At 40.9% G+C, this 23695-nt stretch overlaps 1 protein-coding gene across 1 annotated transcript in view; it reads right to left on the bottom strand.

Annotated features, from left to right (window-relative positions):
• Positions 1-23695, bottom strand: part of TEP1 (telomerase associated protein 1) — a 2704809-nt gene that overhangs the window by 250982 nt on the left and 2430132 nt on the right. The gene's annotated exons all lie outside the window — the stretch shown is intronic.

Raw genomic sequence — 23695 nt, 5'->3', positions numbered from 1 at the left:
TGCAAGAACTGAATGAAAGCAAAATGTCTGTCTTTATTAAAAGTGTTAAGAGTTTTCATCTGCAAGTACAGACTTCCGCATATATAACATGTTAGGTCATAAGACTTGTTTTTTCAGTTACTGAGCAGCATTAAAAAAAAAAAAAGATCTCTTCAGTGAGAACATTTCAAAAGAACGAATAAAATCAAGCCTTGAAAAACTCTGGATCTGCACATTAATGACTATGTTACACAGGCAACCAACGAAAAGCAGTTTTTAGAGAACTATCCAAAAGACATTCAACATTGGCCAACAAGTGGAAAACTGTGAGTGACTTTAAGCAGCCAATGAGTAGGAAGATGATGGGAGCCTAGGCTGAAGGTGGACTGATGAGAACCCTGAATCACAATTCGACTAAGCCATGTCTCTGAAACTGGTTTGCTGATGCTAAGCTCAACTAATATGAACTAAAAAATCAGTCCTGGCAATAGTGATTCAATTAGTGGCCCTAGAACTGGAAGAAACAGGAAGAGAGGAGAGGAGTGAAGTTGTGTGGTTACTTACCTCACCAGGGGTGTACATCATGGCTGAACAAACTCAGGGGAGCACTAGGCAGGGCAATTTCCTTTGTGCAAACCACAGAGACCACTGTGTATGCTTTGAGAGGAGGGACAGAACTGCTTGGAATGAACATCTTTTCCAGAAGTGAGGGGGCATCCTCCACCTTCGGCCAGTTACATGTTCCTCCCCACTGCTTCACTGAGTGCACACTACAGTTACGGTATTTACAGAAAATCATACACATCAGATGACTGCCTCCATTATGGTCCCTCCTGGTTGATGCTCAGCTCAGTGACAGAGAACAAATGGGATGAGTGGCTATGAACAGCCTGGTGATCAACATACAGCAGGGAAAAGACAGCAAAAAAATGTGTGTATGTGTGAATATTTATAGGAGTGCATACATGAAAAATTATATATATATATATATATATATATATATATACACACACACACACACACACACACACACACACACACACACACACACACACACACTGAATATAAAAAGTGCACACACCCCTGTTAAAATGCCAGGTTTTTGTGATACAAAACATGAAACCACAATAAATCATTTCAAAACATTTCCCACATTTAATGTGACCTATAACCTGTACAATTCAATTGAAAAACAAACAAATCTGTTAGGGGAATAAATATAAAAAATAAAAAATGTACAATAAGCTGGTTGCATAAGTGTGCACACCCTTAAACTAATATTTTATTGAAGCATCTTTTGATTTAATTACAGCATTCAGTCTTCTTGCGTACACCCCTACCATCAATTAAAGAGACTCAGATTAACCCCAAATAAAGTTCAGCTGTCCTAGTAGGATTTTTCTGACATTTACTCAGTTGCCTGCTACAGCAAAAGCCATGGTTCACAGAGAGCTTACAAAGCATCAAAGAGATCTCATTGTTTTAAGGTATCAGTCACGAGAAGGGTACAAAAAACTTCCACAGCCTTGGATATACCACGGAACATAGTGAAGACAGTCATCAAAAAGTGGAGAAAATATGGGCAACAGTGAAGTTGCAAAGAACTGGATGTCCAAACTGATGAAAAGACAAGATGAAAACTGGTTGGGGAGGCTGCCAGGAGACCTAAAGCAACACTGAAGGAGCTGCAGGAATTTCTGGCAAGTACTGGTTGTGTACTACATGTGACAACAATCTCCCGTATTCTCCATATGTCTGGGCTATTGGGTAGGTTTGCAAGACGGAAGCCTTTTCTTACACAGAAGAACATCCAGGCCCAGCTAAAATTTGCAGAACAATACATCAAGTCTCCCAAAAGCATGTGGGAAAATGTGTTATGGTCTGATGAGACCATGGCCGAACTTTTTGGTGACAATTCCAAAAATTATGTTTTGCTCAAAAACAACACTTCTCATCACCAAAAGAACACCATCCCCACGGTGAAGCATAGTGGTGGCAGTATCATGCTTTGGGATTGCTTTTCTTCAGCTGGAACTGGGGCTTTAGTCAAGATGGAGGGAATTATGAACAGTTCCAAATACCAGACACTTTTGGCCCAAAACCTTCAGGCGTCTGCTAGAAAGATGATGGAGAATTTCACCTTTCAACACAACAATGACCCTAAGCATACATCCAAATCAACAAAAGAATGGCTTCACCACAAGAAAATTAAAGTTTTGGAATGGCCCAGCCAGAGCCCAGACCTAAATCCAATAGAAAATCTGTGGGGTGACCTGAAGAGGGGTGTGCACAAGAGATGCCCTTGCAATCTGACAGATTTGGAGTGCTTTTGCAAGGAAGAGTGGGCAAATATTGCCAATTCAAGATGTGCCATGCTGATAGACTCCTACCAAAGAAGACTGAATGCTGTAATTAAATCAAAAGGTACTTCAAAATAGTATTAGTTTAAGGGTATACACACTTATGCAACCAGCTTATTGTACTTTTTTTAAATTTTTTAAAATATTTTTTCCCCTAACAGATTTGTTTGTTTTTTAAATTAATTGTACACATTATAGATCACATTAAAGGTGAAAAAAGTTTTGAAATGTTTTATTGTGGTCTCATTTTTTATATCACAAAAACCTGGCATTTTAACAGAGGGGTGTGTACACTTTTTATATCCACTGTACATATTTATGTATATAAATAAGTTTTTAATGACTGCAAAAACAGGCCACAGAAGAACATTCTCAAAGCCAATGAGGTAGCAAATTCCACAGTATGTAGCTTGGTAGTAAAAAGAAATTTTAAGGTTACCCCATGGAACTTGGCTAGCAGACTGTCAGAGGCTGAGCACAACTCCCATACTGGGCAGTAGGGTACAATGTGCTCCACATGAGTGTGCTACTAAATCTAAGCAAGCAATACAAGTAAAATAAGCAAGTGATACAAGCGGTAATAAAAAAAAAGACAGCCATGAACTACTGTTTGGGAAATACTGGGAGCTGTGTTGTTCTTTCCTTGTAACACTTCTAGCGATCAAGCTTTCAAAGATTAAGAATGCACTTTAATAAGGATACACAAGTTGTATAATTAATATTTTCTTCACTCTTGGATTGGTTTGGCAATCATAACTTAAATTCAAAACAGTAATCTAAGCAGTGAGGTGGAGGCCACTGCTGGCACATTCTCTAGGATGACTGTAGCAAAACCTCTTGTTTAGAAAGTGAGTCCAATTTAAAATGCTTGGAGGAAGTGTGGGTGACTAACTAGGCTGGTAACATGCAAAAAATAGCTGCTAAGAATCCACCCCCCCAAAAAAAAAAAAAAAAAAACATGCTGCAGAAGCAGCTATCCCACTCTCAGTATAAACTAATAAGATTCTAAATAACTTGTTGGAAGACTCATAAGAAAAACCTAAACAACTGGGTAACCAGATGGAAATGGTCTGTCTTCCAAACGAGACACCTTGTCTGCTAAAAACAAAGGGGAAAAAGGTGATTTGCCTACTTCTGTGGAACACAGTGATAAAGCCCTGACTATGACCCAGACAACTTTAGTTCCAATCGCAGCTTGGGTGCTGGAACAGCTGAGTAGAGATGAATGGGGAAAAAGCTGACAATACCACCTAACCCATCCTAATGGCAGAGACTAATAGTTAATGAACAAACAAATCCTACTTCTCATGGAATAAAAAGCATTATAGCCTGTAACTCTGAAAATATTTCTGTGAAGTAAGGAGCAAAAGCCAATGTACTTTTCAGCTCAGAAATTTCAAAAACAGTGAAAGCTGGTTCACAAGGAGACTTGTCATAACCAATTAAAATTCAAAACAGATGAGAGCCAAGACCTTTCCACAAGGTTAAAAGAGTAACACTCCTTTCAAGAATAGGGAATGAAGCAAGTGTAGTCTGCCATGGGAGACGAGCTAAAAAAAAAAAAAATCAGAAAAAATGCACATTAACAGAAGAATGAGACTAACCCAGACTTAGAAAATAAGACAGGTAATTTAGGACTTTAGGTAACTAAACCAGAAAGAACAACTTCTCACTACTATATTTTCTAGTGGTAGGTATTATTACTTCACGCAAGAGTTGAGCAGCATCACAGGAAAGAAAACTGTTATGGAGTCAAAAATCAGTCTACATGCTATAAAAGCAATACAGTGAAGGGAGAGTTGAACATATATACATATATATATACATATATATATATATATATATATATATATATATATATATATGTATACACATACACACATACAATGCTGACATACTGAAATACTGGATATTCTGTAAACAAAATGGGATGGTCTCTGTCAGAAGAGAAAACAATGACTGTCTTGGCCAAAATTAAAAGTACAGTTTTGTACCTACCATAAATGTAGATGTTCGAGTGCGCATACAGCTGCAGTCATCACACTAGGGTTATCCTGCCGTCAGGCGGGTCCTCGGTCGGCCGAATTCCAAAGTCTAGGTCCTGCGTCGGTTGTAGTCGCTTCTTCCCTGACGTCAGTGCGGCAGGGGTATAAAAGAGGCAGCCGACGCCATTTTCTTCAGTTTTTCTTGCCCCAGGTGTCAGGTGCCCCCAGAAAGGAAGGCAAAACATGATGTCATGCAAACATACATAAGTAGATAAATCAAAACAGTAGTTGCAAGCAAATACACCATAAAGGAATACCCCAAATAGGTTATATGCTAAAGGTGTTTGTCATAAGCCCTGTCCTAAGAGGGGATGGAGGGAGGGTAACCTGGACTGCAGCTGTATGCGCACTCGAACATCTACATTTATGGTAGGTACAAAACTGTACTATGTTCATCGTGCATACAGCTGCAGTCATCACACTTGGGTAGAATCCCAAAGCTAAGTAAGGGTGGCTGGTACTAAGTGGAATTAGGAGGGGCTAGAATGCCCTGCAGGACTGCTGTGGCAAAGCCTGCTCTAGATTTTGAGTATAGTGGAAGGTGGTAGTGCTTGGAGAAAGTGTGCACTGAACTCCAAGTAGCTGCTTCCAAAATGTCCTTGGTAGGGACCCCCCTGAGGAAAGCTGCTGAGGTAGCTGTAGCCCTGGTGGAGTGGGATCTGATGTATGAAGGCACTGATTTTCTATGAAATGAATAACAAAAGCGTATGCAGTGGGCTATCCATTTTGAAATAGTCTGTTTGGAAATAGCCTTTCCTTGAGCACCTGTAGCATAGGACACAAAGAGCTGCTCAGATTTTCTGAATGACTTTGTTCTGTCCAAGTAGTAACGAAGTTGCCTGTGAATGTCCAAGGAATGTAGTAGCCTCTCTCCTTTGTTCTGTGGATTTGGATAAAAGGTAGGTAAATGAATAGACTGATTCAAAGCCACACTGGATACTACCTTTGGCATGAAGGTAGGGTTGGTTCGTAAGGAAACCCTGTCCTGATGGAAAATGATGAATGGTTGCACAGCCATGAGGGCCTGTAGCTCCGAAACTCTGTGTGCTGAGGTAATAGCCAGAAGGAAGGCTGTTTTCCATGACAAGTATTGTAGCTCTGCTGAAGAAGCCGACTCAAAAGGAGGCAGTGTCAACTTCTCCAATACGAAGTTGAGGTCCTAAGCTGCAGCTGGTGGTTTCCGTGGGGGTTTTATATTTTTTGCCCCTCTGAGGAACTGCCTTAATAGAGGATGTGAGAATAAAGGGGGATCCGTATTGTATTGTGCTGAAGAGTGGATCTTGATGGAAGAGAAGGAGAGGCCACTATTTAACATTTCAGTTAGGTACTGTAAAATCTGAGGTATATTTATTACCCAAGGATTCTGACCCTTTGCTTGATTCCAGGAACATAATCTTCTCCATTTGGCGGAGTAGGTTTTTCTAGTAGAGGGTCTCCTGACCTCCAAGATGACATCCTGTACCTCCTTGGAGAGGAGAGTTTGTTGGTAAACTAAGGTATTCTCCATGCAACTAGATTTAGAGTTCTGAGCTGGCTGTGAAGGGTCTTGTAGTTGTGCTGGGACAACAGAAGAGGAACTTGAGGAAGGATCCATGGTGGTGAGTGTGACAGGCTCTTTAGGAGAGGATACCAGTGCTGTTGTGGCCAGTCTGGAGCAATGAGAATCATTTGTGGCCTCTCTGCTCTGGTTTTTAATAGGACTTTGGCCAGTAGAGGTAGAGGCGGGAAGGCATAGACTGTAACTGTTGTCCAATTGAAAGAGAGTGCGTCCACTTTCCAGGCCTGTGGATGATAGGTCCTTGAGCAGAATTTTTCCAACTGGTAATTTCTGTGGGTAGCAAATAAATCTATGTCTGGCTGTCCCCATGCCTGAGTTATCTTTGAGAAGACTTGAGGATGCAACTTCCATTCGTGTGGGTCTGTCATATTTCTGCTTAAGTTGTCTGCCAGTGTGTTTTCCTTCCCTGGCAGGAATTGTGCCTGTAGTTGAATTTGTAATTCCAGTGCTGTGTTCCACAGGGTCATGGCTTGCCTGCACAGGGGGTATGAATGCGTTCCCCCCTGTTTATGTACCACATGACTGTGGTGTTGTCTGTCCTTATTAATAGCTGGCCTGGATGCAGTAGGTCTTTGAAGGTCATAAGAGCATTTTGTACGGCTAGCATCTCCTTTTGGTTGATGTGCAGGAGCATCTCTTTTTGGGACCATTTTCCCTGAATACACTGACCTGCCATGTGTGCTCACCAGGCGTAGTCTGAGGCATCTGTTGTGATGATTTGAGTTGCTTGTGGTAAACAGAAAGGAAGACCTGAGTTTCTTTAGCATGCTTGAGCCCACCACAAAAATTCCTTTTGAAGGCATGGAATGAGTGGTATAATTGTTTCCAAGCTGTGGCTGTGCTGAGACCATAAGTTTTTAGGTACCATTGTAGTTTCCTCATATGCAGCTTTGCAAATGGTATTAGTAGGATGCAAGATGCCATGAACCCCAGAGCCTGCAGTATTTTCCTTGCAGTTAGCCTGGTTAAAGTTGCCATTTTGTTGTAGTATTGAGACAGTTGCCCTTGTTTGTCTAGCGTGAGGTAGGCCATCTGGGTTGTTGTATTTAAGCTGGCACCCAGGAAAATTATCTGTTGAGAAGGTATTAGTTTTGATTTCTTTTTGTTCACTGTGTACCCAAGGCAGTTTAACAGTTTTATTACAAACGCCAGATGTTGCAATAGAAGGTCCTTTCTGTCTGCTTGGATCAGGCAGTCATCCCGATATGGGTAGATTTGGATTCCGCGTTGTCTGCAGAAGGCAATTACTGAAGCCAGGCATTTTGTAAACACTCTGGGCGCAGTAGATAAACCAAAGGGCAATGCAGAGAATTGGTAATGGGTTGAACCTGCAAGAAATCTGAGGTATCTTCTGCAATCTTGTCTGATAGGGACATGCAGGTATGCCTCCTTAAGGTCCAACGTTACCAGCCAAGACTCCTTGTCCAGCATGGGAAGAAGCTGCTGTAATGTGAGCATCTTGAATTTTGGTACCTCTAGAAATGTGTTTAGAATAGATAGGTCTAAGATGGGTCTCCAATCTTTGTCCTTCCTTGGTACCAGAAATAGCCTTGAATAAAAACCTTGACCTTGTTCTTTTGCAGGTACCTCTTGAATTGCTTTCATATCCATGAGAGCGGAAATTTGCCTTTGTGCCAGGTTTGGAAAGCCTCTCATTTTTGGAAGGGTGTGAAAGTGGACCCTGTAGCCTCTGTCTATAATATCCAGAATCCATTTGTCCTGTGTAACAATGTGCCAGTTTTTTGAAAATAAGGCCAGTTTTCCGCCCAAAGGTGCTGCCATTATATCTTTGTTTGGCAGGCATAGGGGAAAGTCATTGCATCTGTTTTCTAAATGACTGTGGCCTATCTTCTCCACATCTGGGGGCTGGTGTTTGCCACTGTCTAGCTTTGTAAGATCCTTGAGGTTGTCCTCTACCCCTTGGGCATCTGTATCTGCCCCTTTGGGGTCTGTCTGTGGCTGGAAAGGGACAATTTTTTGAAGGCCAGTTTCTGCTGAAGTGTGGAGGCTGCACCTGCAAGAAATCTTTAACTGCATAGATTTCGCTTTTTCCTCCATTTTCTTTAGTACCTCCTCAGCTTTAGCACCGAACAATACATCTTTTTGTAGTGGTGCATCTAATAACTTTGCTTTGACATGATCTGGTAAGGTTTGCTCTTTGAGCCAAGCATGTCTACGTATGACAGACCCCGTGACAGCAGTTCTGCATGAGGCCTCTAAAGCATCAAAACCACACTGCAAGGTATGTTTCCCCAGTTGTTCTGCTCCATGCAACAAATCCTGCAACTCTTTCAAGTCTGACTGTTCTGTTTGTGTCATTTTGCCTTTCAGCTGAGATAGCAAGAACTGTTGGTATTTTAACATATGAAATTGACAGTTTAATGCCCTCATGGTTAAAGTGGCTGATGTACACACCTTTTCCCCCCACCTTTCTAATGCTCTAAAATCTCTCTCTGAAGGCAAAGGGTTTTTAGCAGTAGAGGCCTTAATCCCCTTGGGACCCTGTGAAATTGTTTCTGGGTCAGCAGTATGGCTTTTATAAAGGAACTGGTGAGAATCAGGAACCTGGTAATATCTGTCTGGTTTAACAGGGGCTGGAGGTAATGAGTCTGGATTAAGACTGGCTTCTGCGTACACATCATCCAAAATATCTAAGACAGGAGGAATAGCCAGGGGCCTATGCTGGGGAAGTAGTAGAAATTCTGAGCCTTTTCTTGGAATCTGAGTAATCTTGGCCTTCCCAGTGGAAGTGCTCTCTCAATGTATGCAGGGTTTCCCCAAAAGAGAAGTCCTCGGGGGGGAGACAGAGGGAATAGACTCCTCAGCATCAGAGTCTTCAAATGGGGAATAGGTGTAATCCTGGTCCTCAGAATGGTCTGAAGTAATAGAAGCCTGGTCTGAGGAAGGGTAGTCTTCCTCCAACCTGGGTCTTTTGTCTGAGGGGGGTTGAGAACCCCTGATGAGAGTAATCAAATCCTCAGCCATTTTAAGCATCTGTTTTTTAGGCATTGGGCCTTGAGAGGGGGTCTGAGGCCCTTGTTTTTTAATTTTCATTGCAGCTTTAGACTTAGTGAATGATTTAATAGAGGAGGTGGTAGGCCTGAAAACGCCTTCAGAAATGGCAGGCCTTGCTAAAATTTCGGTTTCCCCGCCAAGAGTGGCGTCGGTATCTGCAGTGGGAATGGAGACCGAGGATCCTGCGGCCTCGGGTACTGAAGTCGCCGGTAAAATAGTTTCATCGGTAGTCAGGGACTGCGTAGGCGCCTAGCTGAGAACCGGAGAACCGGTAGTCGGCATAAGCATGATCTCAGTACTCGGTGCAGGCCTCGGATGTCTATCCTTATCCTTGGGTCTTTTGCCTAAAACTGGCGTCGGAGCATCCGACGACATGATATAATTAAATTTTTTGCCAAAATAATGAAGGGCGAACTCCGCCCGGTGCTTAATAGTGCGCTTGTTAAACCTAGCACAAAAACGGCAGGCCGAGACGTCGTGGTCTGGCCCTAAGCAAGGTATACAGTAAGAGTGAAAATCCTTATGCGGTATTTGCTTCCCACAAGAAATGCAATTATTAACTTTGTCTGACATCGGACTGAGGCAAGAAAAATTTCCCCAATGGGGTACTTAGCTTTAAAGAAGACTTCGGCTGAAATACTGTTCGTAAATCTCAGGAGCTGGCCGACCGGCACTTGCGAACTGCTTCTGCTTTGGGAACCGCGCGGCAAGAAAGACTGAAGAAAATGGCGTCGGCTGCCTCTTTTATACCCCTGCTGCACTGACGTCAGGGAAGAAGCGATGACAACTGACGCAGGACCTAGACTTTGGAATTCGGCTGACCGAGGACCCGCCTGACGGCAGGATAACCCTACTGTGATGACTGCAGCTGTATGCACGATGAACATCTGTTATTTTTTAGTTGAGCCCTTTTGCTTCTTGTTTTCATGAATGCCATTTGGATGAAAAGATACAGAAGTAATTAAAGGGAAGGCACACAAAATACTTGAAATTTAATTTTTTAAGAGACTGCCACATATTTTGGTAAGAAATCAAGAAAGCTGTGCACTGTGAGGTAAGGAAAAGAGATCCATTTTATTTTTAGGATTATCCACAGTGATGTTAGATGCAGAAGAATGTGTAAAGATCTGGCACTCATGATTTAGATGTATTTGTAGATCAGATTGTGTGATACATCTTTAACAAGCACTCCAGTCAGTGGGCACGTGTATATAAGTACTGAGCATGTGCAAGCAAGAGTGACATTTTGAGTGAGCAGCCATAGCGAGAGGATACATGTATGTAGTCAGTCAGACAATTTAAGTTTAATGTTCTTGCCATTCATCCTGATGTGTTTCTATGCAATAAACTACTTAAACGAACACCCAAGCCTCATCGTCTTCTTAATGTACATAAGACGAGTAAGGTGGTGTCAGAATAGGATCCAGAGTCACAGCCATGAGGTAACTGGTTAGAAGTAGAGGAATATATATTAGTCGATCAACCCAACTATTCAAACAACTTGCAAAAAGGTTAGAAAGAAATTCCAGGTACTAAAACTCCTTACATGATTTCTTTCACTACAAATATAAAACGAAGCACTCAGAACACTCAAAATGAATTTCTTATTAAATGAAATGTCCGAAACTGCGACATACTAAAAAAAAACATTCAAAATAATTAAGAAAACATTTGAAACCATATCTGAAGCATATAAAATGTACAAAAAAAGGGAAAGCAACCATATTTTTTTCGCTGTGTACTACTTTTTCGCATTAACTAAAGCTATTTGAAGTATCCAAAGTGTGCAAAGTCTTTGCAAGTGTGTGCAGTATTACAGTGCAGTTATTTCGCAAACTACAGTAACTTGATTAAAGTGTAGCTATCATTCTAAGTCTTTTGGATTAACCAGTTGGGCTTCAGACCAGTTGTTTTACATTAGAAAGGTTTGTGGCCTGCACTGTGGTGGCAGGACAGGTAGCTTACATCCTTCTAAGTTGGGAACTGCTGATTGAGGGCTCAGTGTCTGTTATTCTAAAAGTGTATTAGTTCTGGTTTAAGCACTTGGGCTTCAGGCCAGTTATTATACATTAAGAAGGTTCGTGGTCTGCACTCTTGTGGGAGGAGAGGCTAGACTCTGCCCTTCTGAGCTGGGAATTTCAGGTTAAAGGCTTATAGTAACTGCATATTTGAACTGTTTCTTACTGAAATTGGTACACCTTGTTTGCTGTAGCATAGACTAGATTCAGGCCTGCTGAATCCAGCTTTGTGTGTATGCTTGTTTGCTTGTTATTTCCCTGAAACGCTAATTCCACCTAAAACACGGCTTTTCAGCGCTTCTGTGGATCCCTAGTGATATCTGCATTGCTTACTGTACTTATTTCCTTGTTTCACTTGAAAGAAAGTTACTGTTTGTCGTTTTTGCATTTAAGTTACCTGTAACACATTGCATTTAAGTTACCTGGCCCTTGCTCACTAAGTCAGCACTAAAAAATTAAAAGCACTACACCCTCACAAACACCTCTTGAGTACCTTGTTCCCCATTGGCCCTTTTTTTCAATTAAAAAGGAATTCCCAATACTATTCTAGCATGTCCAAAGGTCAGTTGTCAATCTCCTCCCCGGTCCAGCTGGTGAATCTGGGAATCTTGAGGCAATGTTACAACTGCCTCATGTACACAGACAACCCTCTCCTCCTCCCAACAAATTCCAACACATATGAGAGATGCAACCAGCCAAACTGGAGGCTAAGCTCTCTCAACTCAGTACTGGCGTAACCAGTCAGGAGGAGAAGGAAACCACACTCACTACAATTCCAGTCTCACACAGACCTACCACGACAGCAAACCAAACACATAAACACACAAAAACATACTCACAGGCTCTAAATAAAAATCTGCCTAAGCAGCAGAGACCTCCAAAGCAGACACCCAAACAACCGTTACCCCACAACAAAACACATGCAACACATAGCTCACAAAGCCAGTGTGCCGAACAGTCACAACCCTTAAGGCTAAACAACACACCTGATACACTTGTAATAGCTGACTCTATCATCAGGCACACTGACGTCCCGCTCACCAGGCTGAACAAGGAGAAGGTCACGGTGAGCTGCCTGTTGGGTGCTAGGATCCGCCACATAACACAAGCACTCAGGTCACTCCAAGGCAAGTACAAATATGACTCAGTCATTGTCCATGCTTGTGTGAATGACCTGAGACGTACCTCCCTGGACTACATGAAGAGAGACATAAAGGAGCTCTCTGAGCATGTAGCCCAGGCCGGTATGACCCTGACCTTGAGTAGCATCTTACCCTCACCAAGAATGATGCCACAATATGAAGACAAGATGATCAATTTCAACAACTGGCTTAAGTACTGGTGTCATTCAAAGGGGATCTAATGCCTGTCAGCCTGGGATGACATGTTCGACAAGCCACGATGCTTCACTAGGGACGGCTTGCACCTGTCACCCCTGGGCTTTCAGATATTGGCAAAGGCTCTTGCTACCCCCATAGTGCCTTTTTTAGGCAAGGCTCAAAAGACAAACCCACCTCCATAGGTATCACAAGGGATAAGAAACTAAGAGTAATGCTACTCAACGCCAGAAGTCTAAACCTCAAGATGCACGCACTCAAAACTCTCCTTAGCATGGAGAACATCGATATCTGTGCAGTAACAGAAACCTGGTTCAAGGCTCCCGAGAGCACCCCAGCACTACCAGGTTATACCTCATACCATGCTTTTCGGCCCCAAAACTTGGACTGAACCACAAAAGGAGGGGGAGTATCAATATTCGTCAAAGATACCCACACCTCCAGGTTGGTAGCACAGCACGAAGCATCAGAGAATATCCATGTGCAACTAACAGTGGGTAAAACTGCCTTCCAGTTTATAGCCTGCTACAGACCACCCTCCCAAATCCAGGAACCCCACTCGACCATCCTGAGAAAACTGGAAAATATGAAGGTCTCTCCAAACACCATTATATTGGACGACTTCAACTACCCAGACATAGACTGGGAGTATTACTCTAGCTCCAACATCCTAGCCCAAAGGTTCCTAGAATTTATAAACTCAAATGCTATGGAACAACTTGTTACCACTCCCACAAGAGGGGAAAACATACTGGACCTGATCATCACCAACATGGGGACTCTATGCTCCAGACCAGAAGTGTATCCCTCACTGGTAAGATCAGACCATAAACTAATCTCATTGGATATTCACATCCCAACCCCACACCCTGCCCAGAAAACCACAGTGAAAAACTTCTCTAAAGCAAATTTCACACTCCTCAAAACCGAGATGGAATCCTTCAAAGCCCCTGGGCCTGTGGAAAATATGGCCCAGACCGCAGAATCCTTTATAAACGCATTCTATGAACACCTTCAGGAATGCATGGATCATGCAATCCCAAATAAAACCAAGACCCAATCCTCCAAAGGCAGACGTCCTGTCTGGTGGACCCCAGCCATAAACAAACTATACAATAGGAGGAGGAAGCTACTACATGATAAAGCAAAATCCCAAAAAGGGAAGGCATCTCTGATCAGTATTAGCAAAAAACTACGGGCACTCATAAAATCGTCTAAGGCCAGCTTCAAGAGAAAAATTGCACGGGACACTAAGGATAATCACAAGGCTTTCTTTAGTTACGTTAGGAGCCTGGGTGGGAATTCCCAGATATGCTCAGAATTAGTCCAAAATGACAAAAAATACGCTGAACCCACAGACATTGCCAACATCCTAGCTGACAGGTTCAGCGCAAACTTCTCCACACCCCCCCCCCCAACAAAAGGGCACATATCTATTCCAGCAGAGTGCTGCCCCCCTGACATCTCAGATGCTCAGGTAACAGCCGTCCTCTCCAAAGCAAAAAACACAGCATCAATGGGACCAGATGGTGTCCCGGGCTGCGTCCTACATGAACTCCAAGAAGAGCTAAACCCAAACATAAAACTACTGTTCAATCTAAGCCTCACTACAAGATATGTACCCAAAGAGTGGCGTACAGCAACAGTGGTCCCTCTCCACAAAGGTGGTGCCTCAATGGATCCTGGAAACTATCGCCCCATAAGCCTGACTAGTTTGGTCTGCAAAGCTATGGAAAGGATCATCATGGACCTCATAAATAAAGATATTGGGGACCTACAGACACTGGATCCTACCCAGTTCGGCTTTGTTAAGGGCAGATCCTGCCTCTTAAACCTGGTCGATTTCTTTGAAACAGTCACCAAGGCCATTGACGAGGGGAAGGTGGTCCACACAGCCTACCTGGACCTCGCAAAAGCCTTCGATACAATACCCCACTCGGGCATTATAGATAAGCTCACCAGCTTAAATATAAACCCCTGTGTCACTAGATGGGTTGCAAACTGGCTCAAGGACAGAACCCACATGGTTAGAATTGCTGGAGCCATGTCAGACTCCAAACCAGTTACAAGTGGGGTCCCACAAGGCTCAGTCCTGGGACCTCTCTTGTTCGGTATATATTTCTCAGAGGTATAGGCCAACACAGAAGGACTGTGGCTGACCAAGTTCGCAGATGACTGCAAACTGGGCGCCATAATCGACTCTCCAGCCGACACAAGCTTCCTCCAAAAGGGCCTCATAGAAACAGACAACTGGTGCCAGAGCCATGACCTCAAGCTAAACGTCAAAAAGTGTATAGTCATCCCCTTTGGCAAAAACAAAGTGCCCACAAATTACCACATAGGTGGTAATCCATTAAGTACAGAAGAAGTAATTAGGGACCTGGGGACCCAAGTTGATAGCAATCTCTCATTTGACAACCACATGGCCGAAGTGGTTAGAAAAACATTTTATATAGCCCACCTAATCATGAAGGGATTCACATCTAGATCAGGGGAGGTCATCGCGCCCCTTTACTCATCCCTCATCAGGCCCATAATTGAGTACAATGCCCCTTTTGGGATGTACCTTACCAGACACCTGCAGCAACTGGAAAGACCCCAAAAGTACCTCACCAAGAGGATCAAAGGGCTCAAACAGATGCCATATGCTGCCCGGTTAAAGAAACTCCAGCTCTACTCAGTGGCATACCGCCTGCTCAGAGGCAATCTGTGCCTGACGTATAAAGTCATGTCCAACCCGGAATTAATGGACATGCTGCAGCTCAGAAAATCCAAATCCCATTGAGCTACGTGCTCGAGAGACTTGAACCTCAGCACTGAAATAAATAGGACATGTTGGAGGGACAGATTCATAACCGAGAGGCTCCCTTCACTCTGGAATAAAATCCCAGTCCAGGTTAGGCAGAGTCCCTCATTGACTCTCTTCAAGAGGAATCTTGATGAGTGGACGGGAGATCGTAGGTTTAACTCACAACTTCAACCAAAAAATTAATGAAGGCGCTGCCCAGTAACAATAAAGGCTTTCCTCTTCCGTTAGTGGAAATAATTAGTCATTGATGCACCTTTGATATACCAATGTCCGACCAGACAAAAATTTGAAATTCCAGTTTATGTATTAACGAAAATAAAATAAATAAATAAAAACTAATTAAAATTCCCAGATTGAGCGCTTTCATCTCCTATGTGGAGACTTCATCAGAATCTATTATAACAAACACATCCTCAGTATAAATAAGCAAGAGTAATTAACTAATTGATTAATAAGAATGGTTATGGAATTTTAATTCGTTTTTTTATTTATTTTTATTTTCGTTAATACATAAACTGTAATTTCAAATTTTTGTCTGGTCGGACATTGGTATATCAAAGGTGCATCAATGACTAATTATTTCCACTAACGGAAGAGGAAAGCCTTTATTGTTACTGGGCAGCGCCTTCATCACTTTTTTAGATCGTAGGTTTACCCCGGGTATCACTTCTGTGTCACTGTTAGACAGAGGCACAGTATACTAACCTCGAAAATGGGCATAGCAAAATTAATTTAAAATGGGTGACAAAAGCCAAACACACTCTGGCTAGGCTTATAAATCCCCTAGGGCAGACAGCCTAGTATGAACCTATGAACCTATACAGTTATTTCAAAGAATATTTCACAGAGTACAGTTCTTCAAAGAGTTTATTGTGCATTTGAATATTATTACAAGTACTTGGTGTGTGTGCATGTTCGTACATAATTACAAGGGCCAAGATTGCACTGTTTTACTATAATCTGTGGGCATGGCAGAATGATTTTGCAGATCCGTACCACCTGAGTTTGATAACAATATTGCAGAGAACTGGAGTGTGTTTAAGCAGGAATACAATATTTTTATACGGGCTGCTTTTTCTGATAAAGACACATGCACAAAAGCATTTATTTTGCTTAATTTAGCTGGTTCAGACAACACTGAAAGAGAGTGTTCATTTGTGTATGCACCTGCTGTTTTTGTGCTGAAACGCGGGAAGACCCTGAGTGCTTAAAATGTAAATTTAGAAAAATATGTAACCCCCAAATGAATATTACAATGGAAAGTCACTTATTTTACAAAAGAGATCAAAAGCCTGGTGAAACTTTTGCAGTATATAATTGACTTGAGAAATAAGGCTAAAATGTGCAGATTTGGTCATTAGAGAGATGAGCTGATAAAAGATAGGCTTGTAAGTGGTATTAATAATGACATAGTGAGAAAGATTTTGGTTCGAGACAGTGATTTGATGTTAAATAAAGCCATTAAGATTTGTCAGATATACAAGCTTACAGAAAGGCACACAAGTTTGATTACAAATGAGAAGGGTAAGCCTTCCAGCACCTTTCACAACTCACGTAGATAGTATGCAACACAAGGTTAAAAGATATAGGCCCAAGGGTGTGGCAACTTCATTAAGGCCTGAGGTGCACGCAGCAAAGCACAGGGGTGACTCAGCAAAACCTATAGCAAACTTCATACTCAACTGTCATAATTGTGGTAGTAGTCATGAACCCAAATGAGAAAAGTGCTTAGCTATTGGTCAGCAGTGTCATTCTTGCAGTAAGTGGAATCATTTCAAAAGGTTTTGTAAATTAAATAAGGTACATTTTTTATTAAAAGAGGGCAATCCAACAGGCAAACTGATCAATTAGAAAAGATCCAAGTGCAAAAAACGGGAGGGCACAAAGGCAGATTACAAGTTCTTTCATATATTTGTAAACCTCTATACCAAAGCGCTTTTCAGCTCTTCGTGGTTCTATAATATAGTCTCAACACCAATATTTCACCAAACCGCTTTTTAGCTCTTCGTAACTGTGGAACTTCCCTCTGGTTCACAAAAAACTTTTTAGGCAGTATTCACTTCACCAGTAAAATCCACAAGATAAATCCATGCAGGAAAAACGACTTCAAGTTTAAAGGCTTTATTAACATAAAATAAAATAGGCTAGCGCTTTCACCCGTAGGCTTCCTCAGGCCAATAACATTAAACCACAAGTATTCCCATTATATACAAATTCATTCCCCTTCATTCTGATGTCATATCCTATATGAATTAATTCAATTAATACTATTAAAGAACTATTTAGAATACAGCGCTATAGCATTTCCTTCACATGTTTAAAATACAGTTACGCTAAAGCTAAGCGTAAAAAGTACATCGAATATACATAGATATAAAACATATAGTATATATAAAATATATAAAATTTTCTATAATTAATATGCATAAACTGATATGGAAAACATGACATCTACAACAAGTACGTTAGCAATCACTAATAATAAATAAAACATATTAATAAAATTGTCATATATATATATATATATATATATATATAAATACCTTATTAAAAAAAAAAAATATATATATATATATATATATATATATATAAATATATATGTATGTAATAAATATAGAATATATACAATATATGCAAAGGGCCTTATAAACTCACTATTATCCCTTTACATTTCCGTAACAGATTTTATTATAATGGAATTTCTTATGTACTTTACATATTAATAATTTATACATATATATGTCTATACATTATATTATTTCAACTTTCTGGCCTTTAAGGCTTGTTTAATAGAAACCCTATCGTTTAGTCCTGGTGGATGGCCCGCCCTTAGCCTAATTATCCATTTCATTTCATTTTGTTCTGTTTTATTCGATATATCACCACGTCTAATGGTCACATTGTTGATTTGAATTACCATAAATTTAAATTTATGTTCCATCGAAGTTTCATGTATATGTTTAAACAATGCATTATTACAAGACCTAGTTTTAATATTATACAGATGCTCTCTTATTCTATCTTTCAATCTTCGGTCTGTCTTTCCCACGTAGAATGCTGGGCAACATGTGCATGTCGCTAAGTAAACTACGTGGGCCGTATCACATGTGGCTTGTACAGAGAATGTATAACGTTGTGTTATAGGATTTATAAATGTAGCTGTTTGCTCAATAAATGAACAGTATCTACATTTATTACATGGTTTAGTCACCCCTGCTTTAATATGTGGATTTTTATTTCCTACCCTATTGGGGCCACATAGCATCCTATATAAATTCAACTTGTTTTTATATAAAAACCTAGGATTACTACCTACTAAATCAGATATACTGGAATCTACAGTTAGAATATCCCAATATTTCTTATATATTTCTTTAATACTTTTTGCATCTTGTGTATAAAATATAAATATTTTTACTTCATCCACATTATAATTTTGATTATTTTTATTTTTATTATCTACAGTTCCAATAATCCCACACCTATTTGCAAAGTATGGATACGCCTTACTCATTCTTATACTATCCATACCTTGTAAGCCTGCATCTATCTCTTCCAGTCTATATGATCTATCTAGAAATTTTTGTTTTAGTTCACTTAGTTCACTTCTATATCCGGTATTAGTTGAATTCAACCGTGAAGGCCTCATTGCTTGGCCTTTTACTATATTTGTAAATATAAACTCTGGATGCATACTGGTTCTATGCAAATAAGTATTCCTGTAACATTTCTTTCTGTAAACACCAGTATTGAGGAGCCCATTAGACAGCCTTTCTACATATACATCTAGGTAAGCTATAATTTCTTTAGATGTTGCCATCGTGAATTTTAGGTAGTATACACTCGAATTCACCTGTTCCAAAAAATTGTTCAGTTCCATCTCTTCTGATTTCCAAATAAGGAAAAGGTCGTCCACAAATCGTTTACAAAATAAAATTTTCTCTTTAAATTCTAACATTTCAAACAAATGTGTCATTTCCCAATCTGCCATTCTAGATTGGCGTAGCTATTGGCACAAGATGTGCCAATAGCTACGCCATCTAGTTGGATATATGCCTGCTCATTAAATGTAAAAACATTATTGAGCAGGACTATTTCTACCAGATCACATATCACTTCTACATCAGCATGTGTATAGGTCTCATCCTTCTGTAGTATTATTACTTGCTGTTATTAAACTCTTATTCAAATTGGTGTGAGGCAGACCTACTTCCTAACCTAACTTCCAGTACTGTCATTACTAAGTTGAAGACATTTTTCTGTCCGTGGTAGTCCGCACAGAGTTATTTCTGACAATGGTGCACAGTTTACAAGTGAGCAGTTCAAGAAATTTTCAACTCGTGGGACTTTGTTCATGTTATGAGTAGTCCTGTATACCCTTAGTCAAACAGCTTGGCTGAACATGCAGTTCAAATTGCAAAGAAAGAAGTTGTGTTCTTACCGTACTGTTTCATGTGTGTCATCCAGCTCGTCCTTTATTCCCACTTGTGGCTCACATCCATCTCGGCCATTTTTTTCCAGCTCGAGATCTTCAGCAAAGCTTGTGGGCCTCATTCTTTACCCATAATGCATCCCCTTAGTTAACTCATATCTTGTTTGCCCCCAGCAGCAAATGGAAATAGAAGAGGTTCTATAGTAGCAGCTTCCTGATATATATATATATATATATATATAGATTCACTTCATAACACTGAAAACTCAAAACACTGAAAATGAGAAAACTTCATAATATAGAAGATCAAAACACTGAAACTTCAAAACACTGAAAACTCAAAACACTGAAAACACATATCATACATATACTGAGTTTAAACAACATAAATCATAGCACTTTCCACCAAGTGTAAGCAGGGGGGCAAGTACCCCTGCACCCCCCACACCCCCTGCTACTTAAATATATCAACTCCAAGATTGCACTTAGTGTAGTGAAGTGCTATGATTATGTTGTTTAAACCCAGTATATGTATGATATGTGTTTTTAGTTTTCAAGATTTTGAAGTTTCAGTGTTTTGAGCTTTCAGTGTTATGAAGTGAATACATATATATATATATATATATATATATATATATATATATATATATATATATATATATATATTTATATAGTGTGTATAATATCTCAATACATACTACTATGAATTAGTATCAGACTGAAAGGGAATATTCTCTGAAGTTAAACGGTCCTGCTGAATCTTTACACCAGGAGTATAAGCAGGGGGCAAGGAGGGAGGGTTGTGAGAATAAAGGATGTCACGGACAACACACATGGAAAGTTATGGTAAGAACATAACTACTTTACGCAATGCTGTCAATCTCGCCTTTTTTTCTCACTTGTGGGACCGCATCCCAAGTAACTAAATTCTGAGGTGGCTCATGGGAGAATACTACTCAGGACCATAGAACCAAAGGAAGCTCTACTCCTAGAGGCCAAATCCACTTTGTAAGGAGTAATAAAGGTATGAGGTTTTGCCCAAGTAGCTGCAGCACAGATATTATCCAGTGGTAGTCTAGCCTGAAAGGCTGCAGATGTGGCCACAGATCTAGTGGAATGAGCTTTAACGTTTGGAAGGGCTCTGTTTTTAGAATTGTACATGTGGGATATGCATAATGATAGCAATCTGGACAATGTGACTTTTGAAACTGGTTGACCTTTCCTTATCTCAGCATATGAGACAAAAAGCTGATCTGATTTTCAGAATTGTGAAGTTTTATGTAAATAGAAATGTAACTGTCTGTGAACATCCAAGAGATGCAAGGAATACTCTCCTTTATTTTGGAAATTGGGAAAGAAAACTGGAAGGTCTAGAGATTGGTTAAGGGTATTTTCTGTCACAACCTTAGGTAGAAAGGAAGGGTTAGTGCATAATGACACTGTCTTTGTGGAAGATTAGATATGGAGGTTTTGTGGATAAAGCCTGCAACTCATATACCCTTCTCACCGAAGCAATACCTACCAAGAACAGAGTCTTCCAGGAGAGATATTTCAAGTCACATGTACCTAAGGGCTCAAAGGGAGGAAATACAATATTAGATAAAATAAAATTGAGATCTCCAGGGGGTGTTGGATGCTTATATGGAGGTCTTAACATAACAGTGCCCTTCAAAAAAGCTTTGCAGAGTCTGTGTGACATTATAGGATGGTCATTTTCTCCTATATGAAAATTAGAAATTGCAGCTAGTTGAACTTTAATTGAAGCTGCCGCTGCTCCATCATTGAATATCTCTGACAAAAACTGTAACACAGAATGAACTGGTGCTGTAAAAGGGTCTATTTTTTTACAGTTTGCCCACACAACAGACTTCTTCCATTTGCTTTTGTAAAGTTTTTGAGTAGATGCTTTATGAGATGATAATATAATATGTTTGACTGAGGAGGACAGGGATGGAAACCTGGCAATTAGAGGAACTGCATCAGCCAAGCTGTCAGCTTTAGGGCATCTAGATTGGGATGAACTTTTCCCGACAGGTGTGTCAGGAGGTCTGGAACTGGGTCCAGAATCTAGGGTTCATCTCGCAGATGAGGTTGAAGAAAGGGTAACCAGATTTGGTGAGGCCAGTATGGAGAAACTAGGATAATGGTTGTATCCAACAAACTCGCTTTCTGTAGAAACTTTGAAATTCGAGAAATCGGGGGAAAGGAATAAAGAAGTCCCAGGTCCAACCGTGAACAAGTGCATCCCTCGGTGACTCCTCCGTAGGAGGGATTAGGGCAAAGTAGTTGCTGCATTTGGCATTTATGGGTGATGCAAACAGATCGCAGCAAGGCTGGCCCCATTTTCAGAAGATTACTTCTGTAACTTTCTGATTGAGGAACTACTCACGCAGCCATAGAATGGCTCTGCTCAGTTTGTCTGCTATGACGCTGGATTTCTCCAGGATGTGCACTGGAATCAGAAAGTGGTCAGAGGCTATCGCCCTATGCCAGACCCTGAGAGCTTCTCAACAAAGTGAGTACAATCTTGTTCCTCCCTGTTTGTTTATATACCACACTACAGACATGTTGTCTGTCTGGACTTCTATCATTCCCAGAGGAAGAGAGTATTGGACTGTTTGCAATGCTAAATGCACTGCTCTCATCTCTAGGACATTTATATGCAAATGAGGCTCATGATCTTGCCAGATGCCTTTGAACTGTTTTCCCAAGAAAATGCCCCCTCCCCCCAATCTGGGAAGTGTCCATGGTCACCATGGCCAGAGATTGAGGAGAAATAAAGGGACATCCTTGAGGTATTAAAGGTGAGTGAATCCACCATAGGAGATCTTTTTTGCAGGCACTGGTTATAATTTTGTGAGATGTCGGAAGTTCCAGGATTGACCACTGAGCAAAAAGCATTCACTGGAGAACTCTCATATGGAGACAAGCTAGGGGAATTAGTATAATGGATGCAGCCATTTGCCATAGGACCTGGAGAACTAGTTTTGCGATGGCTTTTGATTTCCTTATTTTGACGAAATGATGGAGGTCGTCTACCCTGTCTTGTGGTAGTCTTGGTATTTGTATGGTAGTGTTTATCTCTGCTCCTATGAATGGTAAAGTTTGAGATGACTCTAGCGCAGATTTTTTTGTAATTGATGGTAATGCCTAGAAACGGGGAAGAGTTGAAGGATGTAATTTCTTGATCAGAGTAAATGATGCCTGGTTGGGGCGGTTATGAGCCAGTCATCCAGGTATGGGAACATGCAGAATCCTTTGCATCTCAGGTGAGCTGCTACTACTGCCATACATTTAGTGAACACTCTAGGGACTGTAGTGAGACCAAAGAGCAGAGCTTGAAACTGGAAGTGATTGGCTCCTAGCCAAAAGAGCAAGAACCTCCTGGACCGCCTATCCATTCAAATATAGTAGTACGCATCTGGAAGGTCTATAGAGCACATCCAACTGTCTTTTTCCAGAAATGGAAATATCAACTGCAGTGTCACCATCCAGAACTTGGTCTTCTTTACTGATTTGTTTAGATTGCTGAAATCTACAATGGGCCTATGGTCCTCTGTTCTTTTACGAACTAAAAAGAATCTAGAGTAGGTTCCAGATCCTCTCTGGTCTGCGGGGACTTCTTGGATGACTCTTTTTCTTAGCAACTTTTGAATTTCTATAGTTGCTTGTTCCTTTTGACTGGGTGGAACATCTGGAGCCACTTTGTTTTTGGGGATTGGAAGGGAGAAGGGAACGATGTATCCTCTGGATATTACATCCTGCACCCATTTGTCATTTAACTTTAGCCAGGTTTCTTGATGCAAGGACAATCGACCCCCTGACTGCCTCCAGAGGCGAGCAATCGGGCACTCCTTCAGGAGCGCTGTAAAGATCTGCCAAAGAAAGAATCCCTGTAGCCATGGTTATGTGGCCCTCTTCTGCCACAAGGGTGGCATCTTCCATTATTGTCCCCCCTCTGCCTGTGGTGGAACTTTCACCTTGTATATCTTGGTAAGACCTCTGAGATTTTCTGAACCACATTTTTCCACTATCGTTTTTATCCTTGGGAAAGGGTCTAGTAGGACTGGAAAAACAAACTGCAATGGCAGACAAGGTCTTACCCTCTTGTTCACACCTGGTGAGTGTTTCCTTCACTTTTG

The sequence above is a fragment of the Protopterus annectens genome, chromosome 16.part0, assembly GCF_019279795.1.
Source record: "Protopterus annectens isolate FY-2018-M chromosome 16.part0, PAN1.0, whole genome shotgun sequence".
Taxonomy (NCBI): Eukaryota; Metazoa; Chordata; order Ceratodontiformes; family Protopteridae; genus Protopterus; species Protopterus annectens.
This window is presented reverse-complemented; position numbering and strand designations above follow the sequence as displayed.